The sequence below is a fragment of the Camellia sinensis genome, chromosome 10 (genome assembly GCF_055761805.1).
Source record: "Camellia sinensis isolate YWXY chromosome 10, ASM5576180v1, whole genome shotgun sequence".
Lineage (NCBI taxonomy): Eukaryota > Viridiplantae > Streptophyta > Magnoliopsida > Ericales > Theaceae > Camellia > Camellia sinensis.
The window spans coordinates 81,099,446-81,108,174 of record NC_138970.1 but is presented as its reverse complement, the minus strand read 5'-3'; the positions used below and the strand labels follow the sequence as shown (position 1 = coordinate 81,108,174).

The 8,729-nt window shown below is 31.4% G+C and overlaps 1 long non-coding RNA gene and 1 pseudogene across 1 annotated transcript; both read left to right on the top strand.

Annotated features, from left to right (window-relative positions):
- Positions 1-443: 443 nt before the first annotated feature.
- On the top strand, positions 444-3,599 carry LOC114314460 (uncharacterized). The gene is made up of 2 exons (XR_014342266.1): positions 444-880; positions 2,044-3,599. It is a non-coding gene; the product is annotated as an uncharacterized LOC114314460 (long non-coding RNA).
- Positions 3,600-5,287: 1,688 nt separating this feature from the next.
- LOC145800509 (SH3 domain-containing protein 1 pseudogene) lies at positions 5,288-5,931 on the top strand (annotated as a pseudogene).
- Positions 5,932-8,729: the final 2,798 nt, after the last annotated feature.

The window sequence follows — 8,729 nt, the reverse complement described above, 5'->3', positions numbered from 1 at the left end:
GATACCTAAACTCTTAAGTATATAAGGACAAGTATTTTCTGTTACAGTTTTGCCCTTATATTTATTTTATGCTAATTTTTTTTTTTTAAATCTCATAATTTGAGTTTTACTAATTCATTTTTAATAAAATTGATATTTGTAGATTCGTTTTTTCGAAATCTTTCAAATAAGATCAATATTCAATATAACTTTTTTATAAAAAATTTGAGGTCCCAGGTCTCGGACTCAACTTAAATGTGCCTTCCAGATTTATAGTTTTCTTTTTCAGAACTTTGAGGGGTTGTGTTGCTTCAATGTTTGGGAATTCAAACTTGTTTAATCTTCTTAACATTAGATCGAACTAATTTTTTTTTGATTTTCGAGCACAAGGACGAAAAATGAAGCAATGGAATCACCTCGGAAAGATCATGCTGGGTCAGGCAGGGCCGTACGTGCGGATTGGAGTAAACCAATTGGAGTTTTCTGGGTAGGGGGCCCCTACGTGCGGTGGGAGGTCCGCACATGCGGTGGTGAGTCTTACACGTGTGGCAGCAAGACAACAACTTGGGTTGGTATTGGGAGGATCTGCAGTGTAGCGAGGGATCCCACACATGCGGCGTAAACTTCTATACATGTGGCTAGATACGTTTTTGACCTCAAATTTGGTGTATTTTAGCTCCATTTGCTGAATTTCTTGTTGCTCTTCTCTCACTTCTCTCATATCTCTCTACCTAAACCCTGAAACTTTTACATTTCGTTTTGATCTGACAAATCCGTTAGGATTTTGATACTAGTTCCTATTACCAAAATGACAAGCACGTCGAAGGTTACATTTTAATCGGTGGAGACCAAATTCTGATGAAGTCAATTTTGGGATTTTTTGTCCCCTTTTAGCTTTAAGGTAGGGATTTCTTTACTCCTTTTAAACACCTCATTATAGATAGAGATATGGTAGTTTTTATTGCATTAAAACCTTGATTTGTTAAGGATTTTTGAAAGGCATGTAATGAGGGTTAGGGTTTCATGTTCTAGAGCTAAATCTTGTGTTTGTTGTGGATTTATGAGATTTTGTTCTTGAGGAACATGTTTAAATGGTTTAGAGTAAAAATCCCTAATTGTTTGCCTAGTGGTTATGAAAAAAAGGGAAATTTTTTATGTTTTGATATTATTTGAACCATATGGAATAGTGTGTATTTAAAATGTGTAAATGGATGTCTAAAAAAATAAAGAGGATTGTTATGAAATTAATTTGTGTCAATGATTATCGTTGGTTTTATAATTGTTGAATTATACAAATGTCATGAAATCAGGATTTCGGAAAAATAAAGAGGGTGTTGGATTATGATTATAAATTACCCAGTTGGGCTTTAATAACTAGAGGGAGAATTGATAATTTGTTGTGGGTATTGAGAATTGAGAATAAGAGGAATTAGATTTGAAGTCAAGAAGAGGTTTATAACTTTTGTGAAATAAGAAATGAGAATGAGAAGAGCTCATTGTTATGGGCTTCTCTTCCCTTTAGTTTGTGCCTGCTAAAGTGTGAACGGGTTCTTCTCCACACCGGCTTGAGGTCCGGTAAAGTGTAGCGCTTTGAAATGGGTTATGGCTTGACGAAGAAGAGTTATATTGTGTGATAATTATATGTAATGTTTCTTCATATTGGTGTTGTAATAAAAAGGGATGCATTGTAGACCTTCTGTGTTTGTGACCAAAAAAATAGAGTAATACGTGTTAACATGTCTACTGTTGCATGTATTTATATTATTATGGATGCTCCATCTACCATTGTGCTTAAGGTCATAGAACGTGGTCATGATCCTTGGAGCTGTATGCTTTGATATACGTAGCGGGTTAATTGCTAATTAAATCATGAGACTGTGATAACGTAATTAATGATTGAGATTCATAAAGGGAAATAGTGGCAGGTACCAAAATCTGTTTTAAATGTATAAACTTGTATTCGAAAAGCAAAGGTTATCATGAGTTTTATTGGAACTAAAATGGAAAAAATAGAATGATAAGAATGGTTGTTTTCTTGTTATATTAAAGAGAATCTTGTAACAGTTGATTTTGGGTGACTACTCGAGCGGTCATTTGGTCGCTCAAGCAGAGGTTTGCAGCTCCCAGAATCTAGCAAGTTTGCAGGCGAGATCGCTCGAGCAAAGGAATGGCCGTTCAAGCGTAAAATGTGAGCTCCCAGTATTTTCATTGTAGCTATGCAAAGGTTCTGAGACCTTGCGTTTACCGCTCAAGCGATGGAAAGTTCACTCGAGTGGTCCCTTTGTATTTTGGCACTTCGCTTGAGCGATGGAAAGTTCGCTCGAGCGGTTTGGTCGGGGCAGCAGGGTTATATTGTGATCCAAACACTTGTCTAACTCATTTCTCTCACACTCTTTCTCTCTCTAATGGCCCTATTTCCAAAACCCTAGCTAAAACACCCTAGATTTCATCTAGTAAGAACAAGAATCGATCGTTGGACCTTCATTAAAATTGTTATCCTCGTCAAGAACTACGTTTTGAACCGATTAGATCGTGATATCTTGGAAGCTCATAGTGTGGACCTTCATCTCTCTTTGTGCAACCTTGAGGTAGGAATATTTTTACTTTTCTATATTTATATTTTGGCTTAAATGTGTGTGAATCTTAAGATGGGTGGAACTATTGAGATGGATGTGGTATATGTATATATATATATATATGGGCTTTGTGTTGATAAAGTGTTTGTGTGAAATTGATGGTGGGTTGTGGAATCAACTATGAAATAGTGAGTAAATAGACTTGAATCGAGGAAAATAAATAGTTAAAAGGAAAAGTCCCAAATTTTCATATGTAACCCTAAGGGTTGTTTTTTATTTGGACTTAATGGATAATGGATAAGTAAAATTGGGAAGTCCTTGTGATTATCTGTGTTGTGTTTAAAATGTTAATGTTTTGGAATGTGTTTGAGGTGCCCACATGCCAGGTTCATGTGAGGATGACGAATGTGGGAACGTGTTTGAGGTGCCCACTTGCCTGATTCGCGTGAGTGTGACGAATGTGGGGATGTTGTGAGGTGTCCACTAGCCGGTTCAAGTGAAGATGACAAAAGTGGAAGGTTTGAGATGTTCACTGGCCATTCGTGTGAGGACGAAAAAATATGGAGACTGAATGGTAAATTGTGTGTTGTGTAATAATTTCTAAACCAATGGAAATTCATGGGCATCAATAAAGGTCATGCATATTAAAATCAAATGTTTATATACTTGGTTAAAGTTATTCTTTTCTGGGCAATTGCTCATTTCTATTTACTAACATTTCAGGAAATGAAGAGCCCCACAACCATCAATGAAGAAGAAAACGACTACCTTTTTTCAAAAATCTAAACTTTTGTGAACTTGAGGTTGTAAACTCCTTTTCTACTTTTATTTTGAATTTTGTATTTTTGTATTAAATGTCACAATGTAATTAGTAACTCAGAGGACAATGTAATTGTTTTGTAATCTTCTCCAACTCATTGAACTGAGATAAGTATTTTGTAATTTTGTAAACAAAATTTGTAGTTCAATGAAAAAGAGAAACATTTGCATGGGATTGTGTCATGTGTTTATGTAGAGGATGTTCTTTTAATTGTTTAATGGGAATTATATGTGTGGGGTGTTACAAATCTTTTGGGAAACAAATATATTTGTGTAAGTATATTTTGAAGTATGAAATGTCACATTACTTGTAGATGTATATATGTGGAGCACTCATGATCATGACTATCTATATGTTGTTATTGTTTATGATCATTGGGATCTTTACTAGATTTTTGTGTTCATCACACGTTATTAGCCATTTTTCATGTATGGAGTGAAAAGTTGCTCAAGACTTGAAGTCTGTTATTTGTTGGCCATAGCTAGGGCCTTATGATTGTAGGCAGAATGCCAATATATTGTAAAAATAGTTAATCTCTTTATTTATTTCGTTTATCTGTAATTGATGATGTAAGCCTACGAGCATGTATCTTATTTCATTGCATGTATACGAGAGGGGACTTTGTAAATTATTTATTCCTTAATGTTTTTGCATGTTTATCATTATTAAAATGGACTGATTAAAGGATATGGTAATATTATTTGAGTAATAAAAGTCAGGGCGCTACAAAAAAGGTGAATAAAGTAATTTTTTAGTTAATCAAAATAGCAAGACAACATATTTTTACAAAATAAGCACTTGAAACCTATTTCAGTAGTTTCAAATTGATAGATCTTGAAGGAATACAAGAAATCAACAAAAAAAAAAAAAAAAAATCCAAAATGAACTATCGAGCATGAAGTTATGACATTGAAATTTTAACACTATAAATGATTTTTTTTAACACTTTCAAATAGCTATATGTTCAAATTATTTTAACCCATCTATCTATTTTATTTTAACCTGTGTATATCAATATTTTAAATTAGCTGTGCAAATTTTTTGAACATATTTGAATATCTTTTCAAATTATTTTCACATATTTGTCCCAATAATTTTAACTTATCTGTTCAAATTATTTTAATCTATTTTTACAAATTATTTTAACTTGTAATTTATGTTAATTTTTTTAAAAAAAAACTCATAACTTGAGTTCTGCAAATTCGTTTTTAACAAAATTGATATATGTGGATTCGTCTTTTCAACATCTTGTAAACAAGTTCAAATTTCCAAAAAAGCAAATTAATCAATCGAGTTTTTTGGTTAATTAATGTGGCAAAACTATAAATTTCAAAAAAAATACATAGAATAAAAATAAATTCGTTCAAAACAGACTATCGAGTATAAAGTTATTACTTATTAAAGTTTTAACACTTTCTTTTAATATACATCTTCAGATAGTTATCTATTCAAATCATTCAGATAGCTATATATTCAAATCATTTATGAAGTTCAAACTTCAACAAATCATAACTTTATGCTCGGTAGTTCGTTGTGGATGAACATTTTTTTTATTCCAGTATTTTTTCAAGATCTATCCATCCAAAATGATAGATTGATTTTTTGGTTAATCAAAATAATAAAAAAAAATTCCCAATAAATAAGAGCTCAAAAAAATTGCCTTTGGTATTTTGGATAAATCACAAAAAATAAATAAAAATAAATACATGGAATAAAAAAAATGGAAAAATTAGTATAAGGTCCCTCTCCCATTTTTAGTAATGGAATAGATTCACAATATTATTTTATGGTGTCTAAGGTCCCTCAACTCCCACACCCATGTATCACAGAGAAATTTGACTGAAATCAAACCTCAGCTTTCCACTTCTCTCTCTCTCTCTAGAATACATTTACAAACATATATATAGCTTCAATGGCGGTGGAGCTGTTGTGGTTTTTGAAGATGGATGAACAGATGGCGAGATAAGAGGCAGCTTCAATTGGATCCGCCGCGGACCGCCTTGTCCTCCATCGTCTTCCTCCTCGTCTTTTTTTTTTTTTTTTTTTTTTTTTGAGGGGAGGGGTTATACCTTGTTTATTACTTGCAGATTTCTGAGCCACTACGCGTATCAATAACAGGAGCTTCTTTGGAGGATGCTCGCTATTTGACTCATCATTATGACAGACTCCGCCAAGAAGTGGAAACACAAGTATTCTTTGATTTCACATCTGGGTATATTTGGTGGTATTGCGGTAGCCTAGAGGAATGGTGGTAGTGATATATTGAATATATCATTTTACTAGGCAATTGAAGTGATAAAGCGTCAATCAAAGTGTAAAAATCCTTCAATTTCGGTAGAGATTTCAATAAAGCTTCAAAATGCAAAAAGAAAATTGAATGAACTTAGGTTTGCATTGATGGCCCTTGGAAGGGAAGCAATCACTGCTATGTTGTCAGTGGAGGATCAGCAGCAAAGGATCACTTTCCAAAAGCTTCTTACCATGGTATTTAGTGAATCCAAAGAAAATTTCAAATTTCTCTGGAGTGCTTCAGAGAGTCCAGCAGAAAGGGGTTGAAGAGAGAGAAGGTGGAGAGTCTAGAGAAATTCCGAAGTCCAGAGAAATTTGGTTAAAACACAGAGAATCCAGAATTTCTCTGGAGAGAAATTCTAAAATCCAGAGAAATTTCTCTAGTAATAGAAATTTCTCAAACTGAGTACCTACCCTAACACAGGTGATTACTAGAATTCCCTCAATCACACACAGTTGAAGTGTCAATTGAGTGCAGAGAACAATATGGTAATAGAAAGGCTGCTGTGTGTTATGGTCATAGTGAGTATCTGTGTTGTTCTTGGTTGTGGCCAGTATAGGCATATCAAAAAATGCACTGTGTTTGTAGCTAATAGCAAGCATATTTACATGATTCATGTGTGACCTCCTGAACTTCATATAATTCGTATATCACTTTACAACACATTTGCACCATTGTGGAACTTTTTTATGTCATGTCCTAGGAATATACTTTTGCTATGAGTCTATTAGTTGAATCCATTGATTCATATGTTAGAACAAAACATCAGAAACATTTGCACTATTTGTTTTCTCGGAAAATGAATTTGACGTGGTCCCACCTGGAATTTCTTGTCTAAAGTTTGGTTAGGAGATTAGGATGAAAATGATGAATCAAAGAATTTTTTTTTTTTTGGTTTGGTCTAGAGAAAATTCAGTCCAAACCAGAGATGGACCAACCCAGTTTTCTCTTAATTAGAGCACTAGAAACCAGAGAATTTCTCTGGACCAATCCAATTTTCTCTGCAGAGCACTAGTTCAACCTAGATAATTTCTCTGGACCAACCCAATTTTCTCTAAAACAGAGCACTAGTTCAACCAAGAGAAAATTTAGTCTAAATCAGAAAATTTCTCTAGACCATCCCAATTTTCTTTGAAACAGAGCACTAGTCCTTATTGTTGTCCAGAGAAATTTGGAGTTTTCTCTGTGATGTGTCCAGAGAAATTTGAAATTTTCTTTGTGATGTGTCCAGAGAAATTCTCTGGATCGAATTTTTTCTGAATTGATGTTGAGGGACCTTAGACATCATGAAAATATTGAATGTCCTTTATGCTATAAAATTTTAATACTAGGGACCTTAAAAAAAATTCTCCAAAAAAAAATTCATCCAAAACGGACTACCAATCGTAAAATTATGACCTATTGAAGTTTTAACACTACAAACGATTGTTTTTTCTTTTACATCTTCAAAAATCTATCTATTTAAATTATTTTAAGTTATTTGTCTAAATTATTTTAACCGATATATGTCAACATCTTTAGTTATCTGTACATATTTTTTGAACTTATTTTTTCATGTAGTTGATTTTGTCCAAATTAATTTAATCTATTTGTACAAATTATTTTAACTTTTATGTGTAGTTTGTGCAAAAAAAGTTTAAAATCTCATAACTTGAATTCTACAAATTCATTTTTAATAAAATTGATACTTGTGAATTTGTCCTTTCGAGATCTTTCAAACAAAATCAATATTGAATATGAAATTAAACAAAAAAAAAGATTGATTTTTTGGTTAATCAAAATAGCAAAATAATATTTTTTTCATAAAGTAAGTGCCTGAAATTATCTTTGGCAATTTTGGATAAATAGATCTTGAAAAAAATATATGGAATAGTAGTATTTTTTTTTTTTTTTTGTGTGTTCAAAATGGACTACTGAGCATAAAGTTATTACCTATTGAAATTTTAACATTTTTTTTTTGGTATCCAACTAGTTTTTTTTATTCATATAGCTATTTGTTCAAATCATTTATGAGATTAAAACTTCAATCGGTCACAATTTTATAGTTGGTAGTTCTGAGCACTTATTTTCTTAAAAAGAAAAAAGGTTGTTTTGCGATTTTGATTAACTGAAAAATCAATCTATTTGTATCCATATTTGAATCTATTTGTCCAAATTATTTTAATATATTCGTCCCAATAATATTAACCTGTCTATTCAAATTATTTTAATTTTCATATTTATTTTGTGTTAAATTTTTTTAAAATCTCAACTTGAGTTTTACAAATCTATTTTCAACAAAACTGATACATGTGGATCTATTTTTTTTGAGATCTTTCAACCAAGATTAATATTGAATATGAAATTAAAAAAAAAAATTAAATAGATTGATTTTTTAGTTAATCAAAATAGTGAAACAACATTTTTTCTGGAAAAAGTGCTTGAAAGTTGGACTACCGAGTGTAAAGTTATGACGTATCCAAGTTTTAACGCCATAAATATATATATAATTTTTTCATACCTTCATATAATTATCTATTTCAATTATTTTAACCTGTATGTGGTGTTTTGAAAAGTTGATAACAAAATAATTTTTTAATTTTTTAATCTATTTTGTTTTTTTTGAATAAAAAATATAAAAAATGATATAACCCAAAATAAATAAAAAATCAAAAATTAACCCTCTCTTCTTTTTTTTTTTTTTTTTTTTTTTTCCTGCCCAAAACACCCCGTGTCTAAATTATTTTAGCCTTCATATAACTATCAGTTTTAGCGCCTGAACGCCTTGCTCACCACGACCCGAGCGTTACATCTCGTTTGACAACTTTTAGATTCAGTTAAAAAGTCAAAAAAAAAAAAATTATAAATTATTATATTATATTATTTATTTATTTATATATATATATATATATTTTTATAAAAAATTAAAAAATTATTAAGGGTTGGTTTGGGAAGTAGGTTGATTTTTAAATTTTTCAAACTATTTTAACCTGGGCTAAAAATCTTGATTTAGGAAGGACTTTTTGACTTTTTTAACTTTTTTTGTGGGAGAAAAGTGTAATGATTATAGATTAAATATGATATT